The 25,545-nt window shown below is 44.2% G+C and overlaps 1 long non-coding RNA gene across 1 annotated transcript; it reads left to right on the forward strand.

The window, feature by feature from the left end:
* The first annotated feature begins 14,472 nt into the window (after window positions 1-14,472).
* Window positions 14,473-19,926, forward strand: LOC121829729 (uncharacterized). Its single transcript, XR_006072795.2, has 3 exons — window positions 14,473-16,093; window positions 17,324-17,438; window positions 19,751-19,926. It is a non-coding gene; the product is annotated as an uncharacterized LOC121829729 (long non-coding RNA).
* Window positions 19,927-25,545: the final 5,619 nt, after the last annotated feature.

A 25,545-nucleotide genomic window follows, 5' to 3' on the forward strand; every position in this document is an offset into this window, starting at 1 on the left:
CACACGTTTGGTTTTCCCTGAAGCCCTGAGCTCTCTGGCCTGTGTTTTCCAAGCTGCTGACAAGCAGAGACAGGGCCAGCGTGAGGAAGCTGCTTCAATCTGGCAGCCAGATCTGCTGGAATCTTCTAGAATACTTGATCTATTTATTACCAAGCCCAGAAAGGGTACCACTAAAAAAGGGACTGTTAATGTCCTAGTGGAAGTTTGGGGTTCTTATTTATTTATTTCATGTGCATTTGTATTTTGCCTACGTGTATGTCTGCAGAACAGGCCAGGAAGGAATGTTGTCTTCGTAAAAGGAGTGGGTAGTGAATCCAACTCTCCCAGACTTGCTGGGACCACCTTTCTGGACAGATGACCTTCAGAAGAAAGGTGCTTCTTTCCATCCCCATGTGTCCTGCTATGTGGCGGGCCCCCAACTAATAGTGTTCCATGCACTTCTTCATCTTTCACTTTTTTTTTTTTTTTTGGTTTTTCGAGACAGGGTTTCTCTGTGTAGCTTTGCACCTTTCCTGGAACTCACTCTGTAGCCCAAGCTGGCCTTGAACTCACAGAGATCCGCCTGCCTCTGCCTCCCGAGTGCTGGGATTAAAGGCGTGCGCCACCACTGCCCGGCCTCATCTTTCACTTTTACATGTAGAAAAGGGAGGGTGTCAGGAGAAATTGGGCCTGGCTGTCTAATATCTTCCTTTTCCTGAAGCCTGAGGACGAAGGGGTTAGGAAGGGGATAGAGGAGGGTAACTCAGAGGCAGAGGGCTTACTTATCCTATATGAGGCCCTAGAAAAGGGAGGAGATGGATGTTGAGGGTGAAGGAGGGGTATAACTTCTTCTCTTCACTCTGGTCCATTACTCCTTGGAACTTCTGGGGAAAAAATCTGCTTAATTAGATATGAGGAAGCTACGTGGTCACACACCCCACCATATTCTTGAGCCCATAGTCTGTGTCAGAAGATGAGCATCTTCTACTTTCTTTCAAATGACTTAGGGTCTGCTGTGTTCTTAAAGCTGTATCTTTAATTAATTCATAAATCAATTAATGTGCATAGGTGTGTGTGCTTGTGTGTATGTTTGGATGTGTGTGCAGGTGTGTGGAGGCCAGAGGACATCTTCAGGTCCTGTTCTTCAGGCACCAACTGTGGAGGGACCCCAAAACAGACTGACCACACAGCTGCCATGACAGGCTTAGAGGTTGCGACCCAGCTTCTAGCAAGCAACACCTAGGACCCAGGGAAAGCCATAAGCTGATCCCACCCAGTGTGGCCTGCATCCAAGAGGACATACCTGACATTTCAAACATTCCCTGTGCCTCTAGACAAATGTCAGCTAATCAGAGTCCTGAACCCTGGAAATCCCCTCATCCCAACCTCTGCTATAATAAAAACCCCACCCTGCCTGGCTCTGGGCTCTCTGCTCTCACTGCTGCATCAGATAGAGAGCCCAAGCTCTGAGCTTGAAAATAAAGGCTCTTTGCTTTGACATACGGGATTCGGTCTCCACAGTGGTCTTCTGGGGGTCCCCGAAATCTGTGCATAACACAACCACCTCTTTGGTTTTATTTTTTATTGCTTGTTTGTGTTTTGAGACAAGGTCTGTTATGTAGCCCTGGCTGTCCTGGAACTCACTATTTAGACCAGGCTGGCCTCGAACGCATAGAGATCCACCTGCCTCTGCCTCCTAAGTGCTGGGACTAAAGGCTTGTGCCATCACTCCTGGCAACTGTCTACCTGTTTTTGTTTTTTGAAACAGAGTCTCTTATTGACCTGGAACTTGTGAAATAGGACAGGCTGGCTAATCAACCGGCCCAGGGCTCACCTGTCTCCACCTCCTCATCACTAGAATTACAAATGCCACCGTGACGCCTGTTTTTCTAGGTAGGTTCTGGGGACTAACTTCAGGGTCCAGTACCCGACCAACTGAGCCATCTCTCTAGGCATTTCTTCTTGACCCCCTTGATATGTAGCCCTGGATGGTGGAGAACTCACTATTTACAATAGGGGTTGGCCTCAAACTTGGGGCGATCTGCTTGCCTCTGCCTCTCAAAGCACTGGGATTACAGGTGGCTGCCACCATTCCTAACCTGGAAACCTGTTATTTATGAAGTGCCTTCTGCAAGGCAGCCACAAGCACAGCTAAGAGCTCCGCGGAGCTATGGACTCACCCTGGAACTCTTCCTTCCTTGAAAGTCCCCAGCACTAGCAGCAGGGAGCCCTTGGCTTTGGGAACTTAAAGAGACAGCGGAGGACTACAGAGGCTCAGAGGGAAGTCACGAAGGTGGCAGGAAGACCACATACACTCACAACAGCAGGTAAAAGAGCTGGGTTGTTTCACATGGAGGGGGCAGAAAAACAATGGAGGGAGCCACGTGGAGGGTGTGGCATCCCTGGTATTTTTCCACAGCTTTGCTCAGCCTGGATCAGAGTGCTGGTTGTCCCCCACCTCGCCCGGTCCACTCTCATGCTTTCACATCTACCTCTGGGAGAAGAAATCGTTCCACTTGTGCAGAGACGTGCGGGAGGTCAGGACACACAAACCTACCAAAAGTCATTTGATAGAAAGCGTTGGGGAAGAAGTGAAAATACACAGCAAAGTATAAAGATGAAAATTAAAACTGGGTGATGGTGGCGCACACCTTTGATCCCAGCACTAGGGAGGCAGAGGCAGGCGGATCTCTGGCTTTGAGTCCAGCCTGGCCTATAGAGTGAGTTCCTGGACAGCCAGGGCTACACAGAGAAACCCTGTCTCAAAAAGCAAACCAAAACAGAAAAGATGAAAAGGTAAAATCATCAAACCCTCAGCTCTGATATAGTACTGTAACTTACTTTTCTTCTCTTTCTCTCTTACTTTCTTTCTTTTTTTCCCTCTGAGACAGGATTTCTCTATGTAGCTTTTGGAGCCTGTCCTGGAATTCGCTCTGTAGACCAGGCTGGCCTCGAACTCACAGAGATCCACCTGCCCCTGCCTTCTGAGTGCTAGAGTACTGGGGTCAAAGGCATGCACCACCACCACCCACCCAGCATCTTTTCTTTTTCTTTTTTTTTTTTTTTTTTTTTTTTTTTTTGGTTTTTCGAGACAGGGTTTCTCTGCATAGCTTTGCGCCTTTCCTGGAGCTCACTTGGTAGCCCAGGCTGGCCTCGAACTCACAGAGATTCGCCTGGCTCTGCCTCCCGAGTGCTGGGATTAAAGGCGTGCGCCACCACCGCCCGGCCGCATCTTTTCTTTTTCAAGACAGGGTTTCTCTGTGTACCAGTGATCAATCAAAATGCTGGTTGACCATGGTGCTACACACTTGTAATCTTACACTGGGGGAAGGGGAGAAGGAAGGGCCAGGAGTTTGATGACACACTCCGCTGCATAGTGAGTTCGAGGTTATATGAGACCCTATCTCAAAAAAATAAACTAAAAAAGAAGGCTGGGTGGTGGTGGTGGTGGTGGTGGTGGTGGTGGTGGTGGTGGTTGCGGCAGCGGCGGCGGCGGCGGCGGCGGCGGCGGCGGCGCTCACCTTTAATCCCAGCACTTGGGAGGCAGAGGCAGGTGGATCTCAGTGAGTTTGAGGCCAGCCTGGTCTACAGAGTGAGTTCTGGAACAGCTAGGACTTGTTAGAGAGAGAGAGAGAGAGAGAGAGAGAGAGAGAGAGAGAGAGAGAGAGAGAGAGAGAGAGAGAGAGAGAGAGAGAGGAGGGGTTCCTCAAATAACAACAGAACTGAGGCTCCCAGAGGTTGCCCTTAGCCATACTGGCCCCTGCTGTGTGGCCAGACCCTGGGAATAGGAACAATTTCTTAACTTAGTAGATAGCTTTGTTAAGAAAAGGTGGAAAGAAAAGTGATAAAATCAGTCTAGGATGTCTCTCTTTACCAGAAATCCCTATCACATCCACCCACATTCGCAGGGCCCCTCTGGCTCCAATAATTCAATCATGGGAACGTATAAGTGAACAAAGAGTTGTAGAAAGTTCTTCATCAGCGGGAGAGTTACTTTATTCAATGTGTTTCCTAATGTGAGTTGGGACAATAAAGGGGAAGAAAGAGAAGAAATAAAAGGCCGGTTTCTCTGGCCACTATTAATGAATCACCCCCATGTCATTACCCATCCCTAGTCAGGAAAAGCTGAGCTTTTTCATGCCAAGAAAAACAGCAGGCAGGAAGAAACAAATTATGACCTTGTTTGTGTTTTGTGTCTTAACTATTTGATTTATAGGCCTTGATCCAGAGATTATGGATGAAAGAAAATATTTCAGTGCCCCAGCTGTAACCTGAACTTAACCAAGGGTGGGTCTCATGTCCATGGCTAAAAAGTTATGAAACTGAAATGCTTTGAGAACAAAGGATTCAAGTTGGAGGCCATCTGTAGGCATTTTCAAGCTGCTCACAAGGTCTAATTCTTTTCTCACACTCCAACATCACGCAACTCTCTTTAGAAAGTTTGCTGCCTTTTTCTCATTCCAGAAGCTGGGCATTTACTGACTCAGTAAATAGTTAAGCACCTAGTGTGTACCAAGCACCAATTCAGACACTGAGGATCTACATCGGAGTCAGAAGACATTGTGTGGTCATGGGCTCCATGGGGAGAAGAAAAATAGCAGGATGTATTAAAGAAAGACTGGAGAGTTACCAAGAGGAGGTGGCATACTTCGCTGCTGATATTGGACCTGAGATGGAATAAATTTATGTGAGCTTGGGATGGATGGGACCTTTCCAGGTAGGTGGAATAGCCTCTAAAACAGGCTCATGAGACAGGCCTGATAGTGTAGACTAGTAATCCAAGGCCTTGGGAAACTAAGAAGGAAGAATCCCAAGTTCAAGGCCTGTGGCGGTTTGATTAGGAATGGCCCTCATAGACTCATGTGTTTGAATGCTTGGTGTAGCATGAATCTTAAAGAGTCTTATTAATAAAATCAAACCTGGGGCCAGTTATTGGGGCGAATGCTGGAAGATCAGAGAAGCAGAACAAGCCACAGCTTCCTCACCTCCACAGTTCCTCAGCTGATCCTGTTTCCTCAGACTGAAAGCTTCTGTGTCCTCATCCCAATGGATCTCAGCTGAACTGCTGCTGGAAAGCCTGAAGCTTAACCAGCTAAAAGCTTCTAGTTCCTGGTCTTCATGCCTTATACACCTTTCTGCTATCTGCCATCACTCACTGGGATTAAAAGCTCACTTCTTGGGATTAAAGGCGTGAGTCACCATGCCTGGCTGTTTCCAGTGTGGCCTTGAACTCACAGAGATTCCAGGGGGATTTCTACTTCTGGAATGCTAGGATTAAAGGCGTGTGCTACCAGTGCCTAACCTCTATGTTTAATATTGTGGCTGTTCTGTCCCTGACCCCAGATAAGTTTATTAGAGTGCACAATATTTCGGGGAACACAATACCACCGCAGCTTGGCCCATAGCGAGTGGCACTATTAGGAGATGTAGCCTTGTTGGAAGAAGTGTGCCACTGTGGAGGCGGGCTTTGAGGTCTCATATATGCTCAAGCTATGCCCAGTGTGGTACACAGTTCACTTCCTGTTGCCTGAGGATCCAGATGTAGACTTTTCAGCTATCTCTCCACCACCATGTTTACATGTTGCCATACTTCCTACCATGATGATAATGGACTAAACCCCTGAACTGTAAGCCAGCCCCAGTTGAATATTTTCCCTTATGCTGTGGTCATGATATCTCTTCATAGCAATAGAAACCCCAACTAAGCCACGTGGTAGTGATGAACACTTTTAATCCCAGCATTCAACAGGCAGAGGTGGGTGGATCTCTGTGAGTTCAAGGCCAGCCTGGTCTATAGAGCAAGTCCCAGGATAGGCTCCAAAAGCTACACCGAGAAGCCCTATCTTGAAAAACTAAAACCAAAAAATAAATAAATAAATAAAATAAAATAAAATAAAAATACACAATGAAGTACTACTCAGCAAAGAAAAAAATGACAGCATGAAATTTGCAGGCAAATGGATAGAACTAGAAAATATCATCCTGAGTGAGGTAACCCAGACTCAGAAGGACAAACATGGTATGTACTCACTCATAAGTGGATACTAGAAATAAAGCAAAGGTAAATCAGACTGCAACCCACAGATCCAGGGAGGCTACCTAACAGGGGGAACCCTAGGATGACTGTGGCTTATAGTAAGTTTTTGTTTTGCCCAATCACTGGGCAAGCTTTAGTGAAATATTTCACTATTAGGATAAGAATTTGTACTGTATTAAGCTGATGATAGAAAAAAATAATTTAAAAAAAAAAAAAGAGCCAGAGGAACAGGGAGTTTGCTGTGAGAGTGTGTCTCCTAATAATGTCAGAAACTACACCCATGAAATCTCACCAACACGACTGCCTAAACATGGGCTGGACAAGGACGACAATGGACGTGCTAATGTGGTGAGGGTGGGGGATCAACCCGACACGAAGAACTACAGGCAACTACGAATGCTGAAGGTGGAGAATTGGTTTTACCCAGAGGAGGGCACAGCAAAAGATCAGCCCTGAAAACACGCATCATACATTCAAGTAACTTCCTAAAGACTGAGCAGGTTGCATTTATGTGTACATGTGTATGTATGTGTAATATATTCACACATATATGTAACATATACATATAACTTGTGTATATTTCTCATAAAGATTGAGCAGGGTGAAAAAAAACCCACAGATTGTACATTGTTCACTATACTTTTCTAATAAAATCATAAAATGAACATACTTGTATTTACTTCATTTGCATTAAGAAACTTAAGAAAGGACTGGAGAGATGGCTCAGTGGTTAAGGGCACTCACTGTTCTTCCAAATGTCCTGAGTTTAATTCCCAGTACCCACATGGCAGCTCACAACTGTCTGATGCCTTCTTCTGGTGTGCAGATGTATATGCAGACAAAGTGTCCATATACATAAAATACATAAATAAATACATCTAAAAAAAAACTTAGAAAGAAACACACAAAACTAATACATGATAAAATTCACTTACAAAAAATATAAATGTAAGATTAGCGTAATTCAAAAACATTAGTATTCTGTGTGTCAGACTGTGTGAACTTGCTTAAATGCATCGTCACTGAGAATATCAGTTTGGTAATGGCTAACATTGCAAATGCTTATGCCTTTGACCTAGAAGTCCCATTTCTTTTTGAACATTGCATAATGATATAAGATCAAGGTTACTAATTTCAGAATTGTCCACACTTGCAAAGGCCTGGAAGAAACCCAAATTGCTATCAGTAGGATATAAGTTAGGGTACATTTACAGCTATGAATACTAGAACTATGCGAAGCTGGGCCACGTACCAATGAACCGGGGCTCTCTCTGTATCAGCAGGTAAGTGTGTGTGTGTGCGTGTGTGTGTGTGTGTGTGTGTGTGTGTGTGTGTGTGTGTGTTTTGCCAAGAACTGAATGCAAGGCCTCATACTGGCTAGACAAATGCTATGCCATGGTGCTATTACCCTCCTCCCCTCCCCCACTCCCCACCCTGCCATCTATCTAAACATTTCTGAAGTAAGTCATTAAGCAAAAAAAAAAAAAAAAAAAAAAAAAAAAGCACGTTACAGAGTTACAGATTGTGTGTTGCTCACTCGCTTTTCTAACATGAGCAAACTTGTCTTTACTTGCTTTACATTAAGAAACTTAGAAAAGAAACACATGAAGATAATGATGATCTGGGGTGGGTTAGTGGGAAGGGAAACTGGGTAAAAAGGTGAGGGAGAGATGTCGCTGCATGTCTTTCAAATTTTTTCCTTTTTCTTTCCTTCTTTCTTTCCCTTTTTGGGACTAACTTAATTATAATTCCCAAGGTCAACATTCTGTTACAACTAGATAAAACAGATGCCTGATTTTTTTATGTGCAAAAATAATGTTTTCTTAAGTATTGATTTGCTGTTAGTAGTGTTTATAATGACATTTTGTTTTTCCCTTGACTGAATAAGACATTTCAAGCCCATGATTAAATTTCTTCAAATGATGTTTATATGCTTTCCTATTAGGTAAAGCCTTCACTTGCTAAATAGATACTGTCTTAATAGCAAAAATAAAATAAAAATTAAAAAAACGTTTTTCAAATAATTATTCATATTTGGGACATTTTTGCAAAATTACATAGTAATCATGGAGTTTATTTTACTGGGCAAAATGTTAAATCTACTTAAAATGTATCCATTATACAAAATTTTATCATGTCTACTATTTCTAGTCCTTTAGATCAATAAATAAACATCTGTCACTATGTAAGCCTCTAAAAAGTAAAGACAATCTGGTGATTTCATTAATGAAAAGGAGATCCCCTCATTAATGAAAAGCAGACCCTCTGGCCTGAAAGGAAGACTTGTACTTTCATATTTCCTTTTTTTTTTTAAAGATTTATTTATTTATTATGTATACAGAAGAAGGCGCTAGATCGCATTGCAGATGGTAGTGAGCCACCATGTGGTTGCTGGGAATTGAACTCAGGACCTCTGGAAGAACAGTTGGTGCTCTTAACCTCTGAGCCATCTCTCCAGCCCCCCATATTTCCTTTTTTCAAGACAGGGTCTCACTGTTGCCCTGACTGGCCTGGAACTCACAGAGCTGTGCACTGCCACTTGAGGCTCATTTTGATATTTTTCTAGTCCTGCTGTATTTAAAAGGTGTTTACATTTTTACTTGGTATAGTCCTCGATGATGGGAATGATGCTGATCTCAGGTCTGATAAGACTACAGTTAAGACAATACAGATGCTGCTTTACTTATACCATTTTGGGGAGTACCTGTATTTAAGCTTTTCTAGTCTAAGTTAGAGTACCTCTCCTTCATCTGCTCTTTGCTTCTTTAAAACATCCGATGTCTTTGGTTATTTTGATATGAAATACAATGCCTCTATGCTAGAACTCTGTTAAAACTTTAATAGCTACCATGTTGTCAGAACCTCAGCAGTAAATGCGGAGAGCTAAAATGTTGCAGGTCTAAACCCCAAACTATCTTGAGAACTAGATTAGTCTTTTAAGTAGCCAATCAGTCAGCTTCCTCTTTATGTGACTTGATATCCCGCCACCCTTGGTTTTTCAAGACAGGGTTTCTCTGTGTAGTTTTGGAGCCTGTCCTGGAACTCACTCTGTAGACCACAGGCTGGCCTCGAAGTCACCAAGATCTGCCTGGCTCTGCCTCCTGAGTGCTGGAATTAAAGGTGTGTGCCACCACTTGATATTCTTATGACCAGAACTCAAAAACAATTTAAGAGATCGACTTTAAGGAAATTGGTCATAGCCTATGAAAGGGTCTTTGCTCTGAGTCGCCCAGCTTCCTCTAGAATACAAACCTCAAACCTCCTCCGAGGCTTGTTCCAGCGTTAACCGTTCCACTCACTCTACCCTCAGCTGCTCCGGTCACGGTCACGTTCTCTACCACAGGGTTCTGGTCACAGCTCTGGGTTTTGTGCTACAGCCGGGGCTCTGGTTCTCCGCTTCCCTCTCTTTAAAGTGCTCCTCCTCCCGGGGTTCTGTGCCCTCCTCTGCGGCTTCTTGTCCTAACTGGAACTCTGTTCCTCATTCCCTTCCCTCTGACAAGACTCTGAGTTTTCTGAGACCCCTGTTCACTGGCCCGGAATTCCCGAACTGGGTTGGGTGCTCCTCCAGGCGTGGAACTGAACCAACCCCTTGTCTTGATCCACTCCTTTCCTAAGACCCTGGGATCTCAGCTTCCTCGTCTCCAGGAGGGTAGACTAAAGTTCACAAAGACATGTCTGCACTCTCTCCCTTTCCCCGGAACCCTTTGACTTACCAAACAAACAATTCCTCCCCAATGGTTGGTGTTCCTGGTCACACTGGATTTTCTTCATCTGTCCTGTGACCTGCTTTTCTCTGGCTGAGAGAGAACGTTCTTCTCCCCGCTTGACACTCCTTTTCTCTCTACACTTTCTGTCTGCCTTTGCTGGAAGTTCTGGGTCCAGTCTAATGTCATCAGACTCAACAGTGAGTCTCCAAGTAGGTTGGTGAATTAATCTGTTCAATGTTACTATTGTCTAATAATTTTTTTGTTTGTTTGTTTTGTTTTTCAAGACAGGGTTTCTCTGTGTAGTTTTGATGCCTATCCTGGAGCTCACTCTGTAGACCAGGCTGGCCTCGAACTCACAGAGATCTGCCTGGCTCTGCCTCCTGAGTGCTGGGATTAAAGGCGTGCGCCACCACCGCCCGGCATCTCATAATATTAAAAAAGGAAATAAAGTACAAGGAAAAGTAAGCAAGAAAAGAGAAGGCTAGACGGACGTAAGAATGTAAACTTTTTTTTGGGGGGGGGGGAGATGGAGAGATGGCTCAGTGCTAAGGGAGCTTGCTGCTCTCAAGACATCGTTTGGGGGCTGGAGAGATGGCTCAGCGGTTAAGAGCACTGGCTGGTCTTCCAGAGGACCTGAGTTCAATTCCCAGCAACCACATGGTGGCTCATGACCATCTGTAATGAGATCTGGCACATAGGCAGAACACTGTATACATAATACACAAGAAATAAATCTTAAAAAAGAAAAAAAGAAATCCGTTTGGTTCCCAGCGCCCACATTGGGCGGCTCTCAGTCACCTGTAACTCTGGCTCGAGGGGATATGACACCGTCTGGTCTCCAACCACACCCACACACATGTGCACATCCCCACACATACATGTTCACAGATAAAATAATAAAATCCTTAAAAGAGACATTTTTATTTTTATTTATTTATTTTTTGTTTTGTTTTTCAAGACAGGGTTTCTCTGTGTAGTTTTGGTGCCTGTCCTGGATCTCGCTCTGTAGACCAGGCTGGCCTCGAACTCACAGAGATTTGCCTGGCTCTGACTCCCGAGCGCTGGGATTAAAGGCATGCAGCACAGCCACCCATTGAGATATTTTTAATAACGTTCTGTATAAGACTTTGTTCATAGTTAAGATGGCTGGATATTTGGAGAATGAAAAAAAAATAAAGCTAAAGAAGCTTAGACAAGGTACAAAAAGATCTTAGATTAAATTACATGAGATATGTAAAATATAAGACTACAAATGCTGTATATAATAATTAAAGCTTATTAAAAATATCTAAGTCCAATGTTCAATCAAACCTCTACTTAAATTCATGTTATGTAAGAGATAAGACTAGAGATGATATATGTGTAATAATTAAATGTTATTAAAACTATCTAAGGTCAAAGTTCAACCAAGCTTCTACTTAAATCAATAGGATTCTCTTAAGCTATTGATCTGTTCTTGGTAGCATTTACAAGTACCAGCCTTAAGAACAAGAATATATGTCTAATCCAGATTTATTTAAGCCTGTTTAGTTTTTGCCCAAGGTTTATGTATCTATAACCACATTTAAAGGCCTATACATACAGAAAGCCTAAAAGGGCACTATTTAACTCTTGTTCTCCAAGGTCAACTAGCTCCCAGGGGACTGTAGGACATCTCTTGAAAGGCTCTGAAGCTCTGGCAAATCACCTGTCCTCCTGTACAAAGAGTCCATGAGGCCCCCCCAAACTGGATTCTAAGATGTATACATTCTACAAAGAGGAGTGCTGTGGGATGTCTTTCTATACGCTGTGAATATGTGTGGCTCCTATTGGCTAATAAATAAAGCTGCATTGGCCTATGGCAGGGCAGGATGGAGCCAGGCGGGAAAATCCAAGGGAGATAATGGAAGGAGAAAGGCAGAGTGAGAGATGCAAGCCGGCCGCCCAGGGAGCAACATGTAACCGGACACAGGTAAAGCCACGGAACAGGAGGCGATACATAGATTAATAGCTATGGGTTGAGTTAAGTTATAAGAGCTAGCTAGTAAGAAGCCTGAGCCACAGGCCATGTAATTTGCAATTAATATAAGCCTCTGAATGATTATTTTATAAGTGGCTGCAGGACTGCTGGGCCGAGCGGGACCGGACAAACTTACGGCTACAAAGGAGCGTCAACACAGAAGGATATGCCCTCAAGTGCTTCCGAGGAGAGCCCTAGTCTGCAGGGCCTTGACTCATCCTCAGCAGTGACACAACTGGTTAAAAAAAAGTCTAATGGGGCCTTGGAGAGATGGCCCAGTGGTTAGGAGCACTTGGGAGCACTTGTTCTCAGAGAGGACCTGGTCAGTTCCCAGCACCCACGGGGTGGTTCACAACCATTCATAACTCTAGTTCCCGGGGATCCTATGCCCTCTTCTGACCTCCACAGGCACCAAGCATGCACAGTAGCACGTGCTACTGAGAGCCAGGTGGAGATCCCCAGTTGTAATTAGATGAGAAGATAATCATGCTTTTCCTAACTGTAAACAAAATATTGTTTGCATGTAGTTGGACTTTCTTTGGAACTCCAGCTTCCAAATAACAATACGGAGACTTCTTATTAAGTATGAAAGCTTGGCTTTAGCTTAGTCTGGTTCCCAACTTGCTCTTATAACTTAAATTACCCCGTTTATAATAGTCTGTGTTCCACCACGTGGCTTATTACCTCTCCTCCATACTGTACATTAGACTTGCTGTATGTCTTGCTGGTGAATCCCGCCTCTCTTCTTCCCCGAGATATCTGCTCAGAAGTCCTGCTTATTCTCTCCAGCATAGCTATTGGCCATTCAGTTCTTTATTAAACCAATCAGAAGGTTCTTTGGCAGAGACACATTCGTAGTATGCAAAAAGATTATCCCACAACATTTGTATAATCCTGATAATTCTGCTAATGTCTTTTTTGCTTTACAAGGTCTACAAAGAGACCAAAATTACATCAAACACCCTCATCCTGTCGGTGAACAAGGTTAGAATAGAATCCCTGGATCTTTTTTTTCTTTTTTTTTTTCTTTTTTGGTTTTTCAAGACAGGGCTTCTCTGTGTGGTTTTGGTGCCTGTCCTGGATCTCACTCTGTAGACCAGGCTGACCTTGAACTCACAGAGATCTGCCTTGCTCTGCCTCCTGAGTGCTAAGATTAAAGGCTTGCACCACTGCTGACTGGCCCAAATCCCTGGATCTTTGCAGTAAAAAGTGGACTATAGCTATTAGACTCTTGGTATTGACTCAATTCATCTTTGGACTCATGTTCTCAGCTTATCTGTTACAGTCTTGGTAGTGAGACCATTAATCTTCGGACTTTGTGTACTCAATCGATTCTTAATTTTATATACTCTTGTTGACAGCCAATCCACAGTTAGCTGACCCTGTGACAATTTAACTCCATCTATCTGGGTCTCCTCATTTGCCCCCCAATGCCTAGAATTCAGCAAGAGTAGAGATCCTAAACCCTTATGTGTCCCAACTTCAATCAGAAATTCCCAGATTGACTTGATGTCCATCTCCTAAGTGATTTTAGGGTCTCACCACTTCAGGGAAAATGTTAGATAGCAAGACAGACATTGGTGGGCATGGATGGAGGCTACTGAGAAAGGACCCCCTTCCCATGAACTTGGCATGCTTCCCTCTGACATTTGGACTTATTTTTAATTTTTACTTTTTTTTTTTTTAAAAAAATTATGTGCATTGGTGTTTTGCCTGCATGTATATTTGTGTAAGGGTGTTGGATCCCCTGGAACTCGAGTTACAGATGGTTGTGAGCTGCCATGTGGATGCTGGAAATTGAACCTGGGTCCTCTGGAAGAGCAACCACTACTCTTAACCTCTGGGCCATCCCTCCAGCCCCATTTTGACCTTTTTACTCATTGTCTGAAGCTCCCTTGTCTTCTGCCGTGTGGCTGCTCACGGACCTTCATTACTGAAACTGCCTGCTTCCTAATGAAAAGGCACGGTTTTCTACTCCACTTTTTTTTTTCTTCAATTTTTGTATCTTAGAGACCAAACGCTTCTATCCAGAACATCACTGGAAGAAGACATGTTGACAGCATCCTTTCGCAGAATTTCTGATACCAGAAGTTGCTCCAGGACAGCTGTGCCCTCCCCCCAGAACCCCGCCCCAGGGAGGATATTACCTTTGTCCAGTAGGAAAGAGCTACAAGAATGACAACTACCCCCTTCTCCACCCATCTGTAGGAACAAAAATGAGGACTGTTAGCCAAGGTGTTTTGTAATGCTCCTCTATTTTGGGTAAGTGGAGATAATTTACATTTCTAGAACTAACTTGTTCCTCTGGATTCTTGCTGTTCATACCTTATTAACCCCCTGTAATGGCCCACCAGGAAAAATGTTTATCGATCACCTAACATTCTTCAACTGGTTACCCTCACAATGTCCAACTGTCCCCTACAAGGAAACTTTCCTCTTTGCTGACCCTCCTGTTAGGAAACTGTAAGATGGGACTGCCACTCTGCCATGTGGTCTGGACTCACCCCGGGGATGCTGCTGTCCATCTGTCTTTCTACAGCATTAGTAACTCTTCAATAATCTCTAAGCAGACAGTCTGCCTCAGAGTCGCCTTTGAATCTGAAACCCCAGGCCTTTTACTGGGGTCAGATCAAGAACTTTGCCCAGGCACAAGAGCTTGGCAGAGCTCTGCTACTGAGCGGCATGCCCGGCCTCGTTTTGGTCATTTTAAATTGGCTACTGGTCTGTTAGGTTTCTTTGTGTAGCTTTGGAGCCTGTCCTGGAACTCGCTTTGTAGACCAGGCTGGCCTTGAACTCACAGTTTCCCCTGGCTCTGCCTCCCGAGTGCTGGGATTAAAGGCGTGTGCCACTGCCTGGCTGAGTTCTACATACATTTTTAAAAATATAGTTTTACATAGTCTATATACAAGTACCTTATATTAGATAAGACTTCCCAACATGTCCTCCCTTTTTATGAGCTGTCATTTAGTTTACTTGATAGCATTCTTCGAATAAATATTTTTTAAATTTTGACAAAGTTGGGTTTATGAGATGGTCAACAGGTAAAAGTGCTTGTGGCACAAACTTGACGATCATAGTTTGATCCCTAGATCCCATGGTGGAAGGAGAGAACTGACTCATAGCATATACCTGCCCACACTCATACTCACACATCATGCATCACTCCTATGCACAGTAATAAAAATAATAAGAAAAATAAAATTTAATATTGACAAAGCTCAAGTTACTTTTTTTTTTGTCTTGACTCTTTTGCTTTTGTGGTTGTATTTATTACTCTTGCTTTTAATTGTCACAGTTGTTTTGTTTGAGAGAGAGACAGACAGACAGAGAGAGAGAGAGTTGAACTCACCTCTCTATTTGCATGCAGAGGGTAGAGGTCAATGTCAGGTGTCCTTTATTTTTCACAACCTTATTTATTGAGACAGGGCCTCTCACTGACCCTGGAGCCTCTTGTTTAGATTAGAATGGCTGACCAGTGAGTACTTAGAATCTATCTCCACTTCTCAGTGCTGGGATTACAGGCATGTTCTTACAAGGTCTGTCTTTTTACGTAGGTTCCAAACTCAGGTCCCCATCAGGCAGTGGTGGCACACGCCTTTAATCCCAGCACTCAGGAGGCAGAGCCAGCCTGGTCTACAGAGTGAGATCCAGGACAAGCATCAAAACTACACAGAGAAACACTGTCTTGAAAAACCAAAAAAAAGAAAAGAAAAGAAAAACCCCTCCAAACTCAGGTCCTCATTCTTGCATAGCAGGACCTTTTCCCACAGAACCACCTTCTCAGCCCACTGTTTTTCAAGTTTCCAAACTCAGAGTTAGCACAATTGTGTTATTTACTTTCTTGTATTGTGTTTAAGTCTTCAATTATGTATGGATTTTAGTTTTATTGTTTCTCCAGAAAAATTCATGGAAAACCATTTAATTATTTTAATTTATCCAAACACCATAGAAGGCCACCTTTTCTCACTGATTTATTTATTTACTTATTTATTTTTGTTTTTTTTGAGACAGGGTTTCTCTGTGTAGCCCTGGCTGACGTGGAACTCACTCTGTAGACCAGGCGGGCCTCAAACTCACAGAGATCTGCCTGCCTCTGCCTCTCAAGTGCTGGGATTAAAGGTGTGTGCCATCACCACCTGATTCGAAGTAACATTTTCACCTTATTATCTATTCTATTCTGCTTTTTTTCAGCACTGAGATGGGACCCAGGGCTGCACACCTGCTAGTTAAGAGCTTTGTTATTAAGTTATAGTCTCAGCTTTTTTGTTTTTTGTTTTTGTTTTTGGTTGGGGACTGAAAGATAGCTTGCCCGTAAAAGCAATTGCTACCAAGCTTGATGACCTGCCCCATTTGGTCTGAGGATTCACAGAGGTAAGAAGTCTCTAGTGTGGTGGCTGCTGCTCTGCTTCTCTGATCTTTCAGCTTTCACGCTAATATCTGACTTGGGGTTTTTATTGTTAAGACTAGTTAGGATCGCATACAGAGTTGGATCTCTGGAACCCACATGATAGAAGGAGAGAATCAACTCCCACAAGTCATCACCTGACCTCCATACATGGGCAGTGGCACAGGCATGGCCACATGTGTACACATATGTGTGCATGCATACACAAAGAGATAAATGTTTAAGAATTAAAAAAAAAAATCTGAGACAGGTTGCTATCACTTCAATGTAAAATGTCCCCCATAGGCTCATGTTTTGGAACACTTGGTCCCAGCTGATGGTGCAATTTGAGGACGTTATGAAACCTTCAAGAGGTGGAGCATGGATAAGGAAGTAGACTGCTAGACTATGAAATAAGGAATCCGGGGAAATGGAATTTCTCCCCGGATTTCTGTGCTTTGAGAAGAGGAAGCCTGAATGAAGCCTTGTGCCATTAGGAGGGAGAACTTGAGTGCTGGCTAGTTTTATGTCAACTTGACACAAGCTAAAGTCACTGGAGAGGAGGGAACCTCAATAGAGAAAACTCCTCCATAAGACTGGGCTGTAGGCAGGCCTGCAGAGCAGTGGTTCTCAACTCTCCTGATGCTTCAATCCTTCAATACAGTTCCTCATGTCGTGGTGACCCCCAACCATAAAATTAATGTTGTTGCTACATCATAACTGTAATTTTGCTACTGTTATGAATCATAATGTAAATATCTGATGTGCAACCTTGTGAGAGGGTTGTTTAACTCCCAAAGGGGTCATGACCCACAGGTTGAGAACCACTGCTATAGAGTTTTGTTTGTTTGTTTGTTGTTGTTGTTGTTCTTAATTAGTGATTGATGAGGGAGGGCTCAACCTGCTGCAGGTGGTGTCTCCCCTGGGCTGGTGGGCCTAGGTTCTATAAGAAAGGTTTTATGAGCAAGCCAGGAGGAGCAAACCTCCATGGCCTCTGCATCAGTTCCTGCCTCCAGGTTCCAGCCCTGTTTGAGTTCCTGTCCTGACTCCCTTCAGTGATAGACCATAATATGGAAGTGTGAGCCAGATAAACCCTTCCTCCCCAGCTTGCCTTTGGCCATGGTGTTTCATCACAGTCATAGAAACCCTAGTAACTAGGACAACCTGTCTCCCAGAGACATTTCACAGTGCCAGTAACTTGTCATATTACCTTGCAGGATGAGACTGCAGCTCAGTGATGGGTGGAGCCACACCTTGACCTGGACTGACCCGGACACATCCCTCTGGACCTCTGCTTAATCCTCATGTCTGGACCCAGTAGATGGAATGGGGGTAGGGTTCACTAAATCTCTCTGTCCCTCTTCCCAGTGTGGCTACATTGAATACAACTTCTTCTTCTTCTTCTTCTTCTTCTTCTTCTTCTTCTTCTTCTTCTTCTTCTTCTTCTTCTTCTTCTTCTTCTTTCTTTTCGCTTTTTATTTGGTTCTTTTAATTGTCGTATAGAGATGAGCAGCTGAGCCTGGCCTGCTAGGGCAGCCAGAGGCCAGTAACGTACACTTACATTTACCTCTCCTTTTTCCTTTTGCTGGAGCTTGAACACAGGCCTTTGTGTGTGCTAGGCAAACGCTCTGTCACAGAGCCACACCTCTAGCTCCTGTTTACCTTTTGAAACTCGAACATACTTATTACCTGTTAAACACACTGGCAAACGCTGGAAGGTGGAAGAGTGAATCTTCTGAGACCAGGCAGCTGAGCCCGAGGAGGAAAGCATCCTTCCTGTCAAGGCCTGCTGATCCAGAGCTTCCCCCAGAGGGAAGCAAAGGAAGGGGAAGCAGCTGATCTCAGGGTGGGAGTTTTGCCACAGAATGCTGACAACCAGGCTAGAGGATAAAGGTTCCTAGCTTTGCGATAACTTTCTGGAACTTCCCAACTCCTCAGGGTTAGTCCTGGGAAGGGAAAAAGAGAACGAGGGCTGTGATAGACTTAGAAATCTGTCTATCCCTTAGTGAAAGGAAGAGACTAGGTTTATGAAGATATAATGTAACCTATAATATACTAATAGTTTATTACATTATATAACAGATATATTATATATCATATAGATAGATTATATTAATATATTTTATATTATATAATAGATCTAATCAGGTCAATGTCACTCTGTTTCACTGTTGGAATAGGGAAGTTGGAGGCAGATCCACCTTTCCTTCTCTGGGACATTGAGTTCGAAGCTGTCATGCTGGGTTTTACAGTCCTTAACTTATGGTTCTACCCAATCCCTGGCTCCTCAATGCCAGCCCATACTAAATCACATGGTGTAAAACTTCCTCTAACCCCCGCCCCCCAAAGGATCTGAAAGTCAGTTCTTTTCCTTTTGAAGGCTCTGCTCTGGGCCTCGTCCCATCATACTGCCCACGATGGCTCTCTTTTACTATTATTTTAAGCTATTTCTCTTTTTTGGTGGGGTGGGGCAGGGTTTTTCTGTGTAGCCCTGGCTGTCCTGGAACTTACTCTGTAGACCAGGCTGGCCTCAAACTCTGAACTCAGAGTTCCACATGCCTCTGCCTCTGCTCTCCCAAGTGTTGCAATTAAAGGCATGTGCCACCACCCCGGCTGAGCTATTTGTCTTAATAACATTCCTCTCCAGGTTTTAAAGGAGACCCTCCCCTTCTCTGTAAGGTCTCCTCATGCTGTCTTTTTATAGAAAGTACTTTTCTTTTCTATTGCTCTTAACAGGTCAAAGCCAGGCCATGACTCTTGTCGTTGAGAGGCCCTCTCTCCTAAGAAAGCTAATTCCCGAAGGGTAATTTTGTGGCGGCTCCTGTCCAGGACCACCCCCTTGATGCCTTTTTTTTTTTCTAACAGGAAGGAGAATGTACCCCAAACAGGGTAGAATTTTCCCTTTTACTCTTTCCCGAGGAACAGATGCATGTTTGCCGTGGTGGCTTCTTGTTTGAATTCCACTTTTTAAAAATAAAAGCAGTAAAACAGCCTTGCAAGTAAAGAGTGATTCTCCTGGAGAAGCATCTCACACATAATACATCTTGAAATAAGTTACAGAGCACAAGTGTCAGGACCCAGTAGATGGAATTGGGGGAGGGGATCTCACCAGATCTCTCCGTCTAAGACAGCCCGGGGAGAGGATTTTCTAATCCATACAAGTATTGGTTGGGCTGGAGAGATGGTTCAGTGGTTAAGAGTACAGACTTCTCTTCCACAGGACCTAGGTTCAATTCCCAGCACACACAGGGCAGCTCAACACTGTCTGTAACTCCAGGGAATCTGACACCCTCTAAAAAAAAGTATTGGTACTAAAAATTGATGTTGAAAGTGTTTCAAACAATTTTGCCTTTTTTCTTAACATTTCCTTCCTTCCTTCTTCTTCTTTTTCTTCTTTTTTTTTTCTGAGACAGCTTCAAAGGCAGACAGTTTAATAGCCCTGGCTGTCCTGGAACTCACTCTGTAGACCAGGCTGTCCATGAACTCACAGAGATCTGCTTGCCTCAGCCTCCCGAGTGCTGGGATTAAAGGCCTGTGCCACTACTGCTGACTCTTAACATTCCTTAAGAAGCAGATCTCATTTCTTTTTTTCTTTTCTTTTCTTTTTTTTTTTTATATTGAAAGATCTCATTTCTAATGTCTAGAAAGTATAACCTCCTGTATCATCTCTGCTTCTGGACCTGCCCAGGTGTGAGGAAGCTCCAGCTGAGGATTCTGCAGCTGGCACCATGCGAAGAACTTTAACTGGCAGTCTGTTGCTGCACCTCCTCTAAGCATTTGTTAAGAACTTGAAAAAAATTAAAGCATTCACTAAAAGAAAGCTACAGACCAATATTCTTCATGAATACAGACGCAAAGACTCTAGAAACTATTACCAGGACTCATGAGATGGCTCTTAGAGGCTCTTGCCACCAGGCTTGACGACCTGAATTTGATCCCTAGGATTTACAAGGAGGGATTAATGGTGGTAGGCATAACCACGCCCAAAACATTTTAATCTAGTAAGTTTACTTATCATATTGATGACAAATTCACTCCTGTCACTTATGAATATTCATCTCCAGCTGAGTATTTTCACATTGTAACACATTCTAGAAGGGTCCTCTGCCCTCAGTTCACACTGATCACTGGCTGAGAGATCTGAGCGAGAGAAGACAATTTTCACGCTGGGTTCAAGACTGTCATCCGGCAGAGAGGTCTAGTCTCCTGGCTTATAGTATAGTCCTCCTCTGAAGTCCTATCATCTACCCACATCCCTTTGATAAAGATGGCGAGGGTCCCTGCTGCTAGAGGAAGTCCTAACCACTCTCCTGTTGACCACCTTTGAAATCCCAACTCCAGTCTCCAGACCCTGAAGGCTTATCTACTTTTTTGTTTGTTTTTAGAGACAGGGCTTCTCTGTGTAACAGCCCTGGCTGTCCTGGAACTTGCTCTGTAGACCAGGTTGGCCTTGAGCTCACAGAGATCCACCTGCCAGAGTGCTGGGATTAAAGGGTGTGCCACCACCACCCAGTTACTTTTTCTTTTGAAGGACTCCAGATGAACTTTTTCAACCTCTCCCTTTGCCAGAGGCTCTCCTATTCTATCCTCTCAAGGTCTTTAAAAACATGTGCTTTCCTGTACGGAGGTAGAAAGGAAATGATGAGAATACTTTAACTAAATCATCGTATGAATGACAAAGGTATTTTTATCATCATTTAAAATTCAGTGTTTTTCGGCACTGTTCACAGACAAACTGCATGAGAACCAATGGAAACACTTGCTAAAAATATTGATTTCTGGTTCTATATCTGTACCTACTGGTCTCACATGTGAGGCAGGGAATCCTCAGAAGATTCACGAGTAGTGAGGTCCATTTTGAACTATTCATTTATCAAATAGATTCAGAGAGCTTGTTTTCACTGCTTTTGGTAATAATGTCTTCTAGAAATTAAATTACACACACACACACACACACACACAAAGGCATATTATATGTGTCTATGTCTGTGTGTCTATGCGAAGCAGGAACTGGAAGGACCATTTTGCCAAGCAAATTTCAGTGGTCACCTTCCTATGGGTCCTGTATGTCCAGTCGATCAAGCAGTTCAGGCAAGAACAGTTTTTTGCCCAAATGGCTATTTTTGCCAAGAAGAAGATAAACTCCATATAGAGTATCTTTGATGCCCATCCTCCTCTCTGAAAACAAAAAATTTAAATGAGTTACATAAACATAATACCTCGAAACAAGAGTAGAAATTTACATACAGTGTAACAAAATTAAGTTTAAACTTGTATCAATAAATTAAAATCCATAGCAATGTAAAACATTTCTAAACAAGTTGTTGCTCTTTAAAAGAAGGTTCATTAATCTACCCTTTCATCCTATCATTATCTATTACTATCCCCTTTTCTTCTTTAGAAAGAGATTGCATTTATAATCAACCTGCTTTAAATAAAAATATTGGTTTTTCTCTGTCCCACACCAGAGGGCCCTTCTGATGTGGGACAGAATAATCTCTCTACTATGTTAAAGTTAAAACCTTCCTTTTTGAAAAAAAGAAAAGGAGAAGTGCTGTGGATGTCATTCTGTATGCTGTGAAAATGTGTTGCTCTGATTGATTGATAAATAAAATGCTGATTGGCCAGTAGCCAGGCAGGAAGTATAGTATATGCGGGATGAGCAGAGAGGAGAATTCTGGGAGTGGAAGGCTGAGACAGGAGACACTGCCAGCCACCGCCACCACCATGAGAAGTAAGATGTAAAGTACCAGTAAGCCACAAGCCATGTGGCAACTTATAGATTGATAGAAATGGGTTAATTTAAGGTATAAGAACTGGATAGCAGAAGCCTGAGCCATTAGGCCAAACAGTTTAAATAATATAAGCATCTGTGTGTTTATTTGGGTCTGAGTGGCTGCAGGCCCAGGAGGGACTGGAGATAACTCCAGCTACAAACACTGGCTTCTTCCTTGGTGAGTTTTTCCTTCATTAGTCAGTGTAAACAGTTTCCTGGACCCGTGGGAATGACCATCAATCATCCAGCGTCACTCTGGTGTCCTTGGAACTGGGGGTACCCCTGTCCATGGTCTTTAGTGGCTATGATCAGCCCCCATTGCTGACTATCACCCCTGGCCATTCCCTATGACTGCGGTCTGAGGCCTTGTTTTGGTTTATTTCTTGTCTCTCAGACCCTCATCCTCAGGCTACCACCCCGGCCCTCGCTCTTTGCTCGATAGAGCACTGAGCGACTTGTGCCATTATTGATCCTTACTTAGTCTCTGGGATGCCTGAGATATTATAGCCATTAGATCTTGTTTATTTTTTTTCTTTCCTTTTTTTTTTCTTTTTTCTCTTTGCCGCAGCCATGGGAAATAAGACCTCCAGTCCCATACAGAAGCCCACATCTCCTCTGGGATGCCTTTTGGAAACCCTCAAACCTCTCAGCTTAATACCCTTCTTACAGACTTCCAAGCTTTTCCACCTCTGCACTAAAAAATGGCCTAAATATCCCTTAGATAACAATAAAATATTGGCACCTAATGACTCGCTGGACCCTGATATTTTACGGGAGTTATCTAACTTCTGTCAGCGAATGGGCAAATGGAAAGGGTCACCTTATATCCAAACTTTTCTCTGTCTCAGCTCCAGACCCTCCCTTCTCGATTCCTGTTCACCTGCCCACCTGCTCCCAGCTGTGCAACCCGACCTGAGGAACCTCTCACTGCTGCTTTAGACCCTGCCAATGAACCCTGCCGTCCCGACCTCCTGCTCCTTCTTCTCTAGCCACTGTTCCTTCGGCTCCTCTGGCCCCTCCCTCCTCTCCAGTACTGGGCCGCTCCAACCGCCCGACTCTGGCCCCCACCTCCCCTCCCCCTGCCATGAGTTCTCGAACTGCTAAGGAACCCCACCCCTGTCAAACCAACCTGGTGGCCATCCTCACCTTGTGAGAGGTAGTCGGGGTGGACTGACTGGTAAGGTTCATGTCCCTTTCTCACTGGCAGAACTCTCTCAGACAGAAAAGAAACTGGGTTCTTATGTGTCCAACTCTACCTCTTTATTAAACAATTCCAATACATCACCCAAGCCTATGGTCTCATCTTTGTAGCATGAATCTTAAAGAGTCTTTATTAATAAAAACAAACCCGGACCCAGGTATTGAGGTAAACTGGAAGATCAGAGAGACAGAACAAGCCACAGCTAACCTCACCTGGCCAACTTCTCAGCTGGTCTTGTTTCCTCAGACTGGATGCTTCTGTGTCCTCATCCCAATGGCTCTCAGCTGAACTGCTGCTCAAAAGCCTGAAGCTTAACCATCTAAAAGCTTAACCAGCCAAATGCTTCTAGTTTCTGGTCCTCACGCCTTATATACCTTTCTGCTTTCTACCACCACTCCCTGAGATTAAAGGCTGGCTTTCTGGGATTAAAGGCTTGTGTCACCATGCCTGGCCATTTCCAATGTGGACTTGAACTCACAGAGATCCAGAGGGATTTCTACCTCTGGAGTGCTAGGATTAAAGGTGTGAGTGCCACCATTTTCTAGCCTTTGTATCTAGTGGCTGTTCTGTCTCTGACTCCAGATAAGTTTATTAGGGTGCACAATATTTTGGGGAATACAATACCACCACACATCTTTTGTAATATATATATATCATCCTAACTAATAACCTACTTCCTGTGGAGCACAGAGGAGTCTGGGAACAGGCTAGGAGACATGTAGATGAGGTCCACCAGACTAAGGCAGCCTATCCTCCTGGAGCTGAGGCGGTCCCCGATCAGGATCCATGGTATGATTGTAACACCCCAGGTGGCTCCCTAGCTAGGCATCAGTTTACTACCTGCCTCCTAGCAGGTCTTTGTAAGGCTGCCCTCAAACCAGTAAACTATGAAAAGCTTCAAGATATAGTTCAGGGCAGACAAGAGAATCTGTCTCAATTTCTAGAGTGACTTACAAAGGCCCCCTTACGGTGTACTAATCTAGATCTGAGAGCCCAGAGGGCAGACAGCTCCTTATGACCTATTTCTTTTTGCAGAGTTTCCCCGACATTAGGGCCAAACTTAAGCATCTGGACAGAGGGCCTTTGACCCCACAGGCAGAAGTCTCAGTGCTGGCTTTTAAGGTAGAAATGGGAGAAATGAGAAAGCCCATAAACAGCAATACCAAATTTTGGCCAAGACCATCTGACCAGGTGCCCGAGGGCCCCCAGGTCCTTGTTTTAAATATGGTTGAGAAGGTCACTGGGCTTGTATTTGCCCTGCCCCACATGGGCCACGGGCCATGTCCAAAGTGCCACCAAGAGGGACATGGGTCAGTTGACTGACCCCATGTGCCTCATGATGGGGACATCAAACACAGACCACCCTCCAGCCAACCATATAGGCTTGGCCATGGATGACTCAACAACTGTGATCTCCCACAGGGAGCCTCGGGTAGCCATTACAGTATCGGGGCGATCCATTTCCTTCCTCATGGACACCGGGGCCACTTACTCGATCCTGAGGGAGTTTTGGGGACCCACCTCTCCTTCTTGTCTCCCTATGATGGGGGTAGGGAGACAGCCTTACCTACCTTATCAGATGCCACCACTTAATTGTATTTTCAGGGGTATCCCTCTCACCCAGTTATTTTTGGTCATGCCAACTTGCCCTGTGGCCCTAATGGGAAGAGATTTTTTTTTTTAGCCAAGGTTGGAGCTTTCATTTTGTTTGCTCCCCCCATTCGCCTGACCCCAGACTCACCAGCAGCTCCTCTCCTCCTCCTCCTCCTGGCCTTTTATCCCACCCCCAACTCAGGGGAATTTCTCCTAATAAACAGGGCCCTGCTCTCCTAAAGTCCAGAGGACACCAAGATCAACTGCCTTGTCTCCAATTCCAGAAGAACGAGGTTTTATCCCCAAATCGTATTCAATCCTACTGGATTGAGCACCCCATATGTTTTTCCTTCCTGATTCCCCCCTCTGCCTTCTCCTGTCTTTACCAACCACATTCTGCTTCATCAGTTTCCCTCTGTGTCTCTAATAACATATTCCAATTTCGAATTAACTACTCAGCTAACTGTTACAGGACCACCAACAGCCATAGCGTGGGAGGCACAAGGACCATCAAATATACTCAGGAGGGAGTTGGCTTGGACCCACCCGGACAGGTCTGATCCACTTCAGCTTGTGGTGTCCAAGCTGTCAGATCCAAGCAGTGATGGATGACTCCACAGGGCTCAAAACAACAGCGAAGACCATCAGCTACCTCAAGAAAAGCCCGTCCTCACCCCCCCCCCAAAATTAACTGACACCTACCAAGTCAGCTGGAAGCAGTTCCCAGAGACACGGAACCCCTATTCCCATTCACCCACCACCCCTAACTTTGTGTGTGTGTGTGTGTGTGTGTAATGTTATTATTCCTAGCCACTTCTGGAGTCATGTGACTGTACATGCGCTGTCAGCAGTCCGGCAAAACGCTTAGT

Source organism: Peromyscus maniculatus, chromosome 5, assembly GCF_049852395.1.
Source record: "Peromyscus maniculatus bairdii isolate BWxNUB_F1_BW_parent chromosome 5, HU_Pman_BW_mat_3.1, whole genome shotgun sequence".
NCBI lineage: Eukaryota > Metazoa > Chordata > Mammalia > Rodentia > Cricetidae > Peromyscus > Peromyscus maniculatus.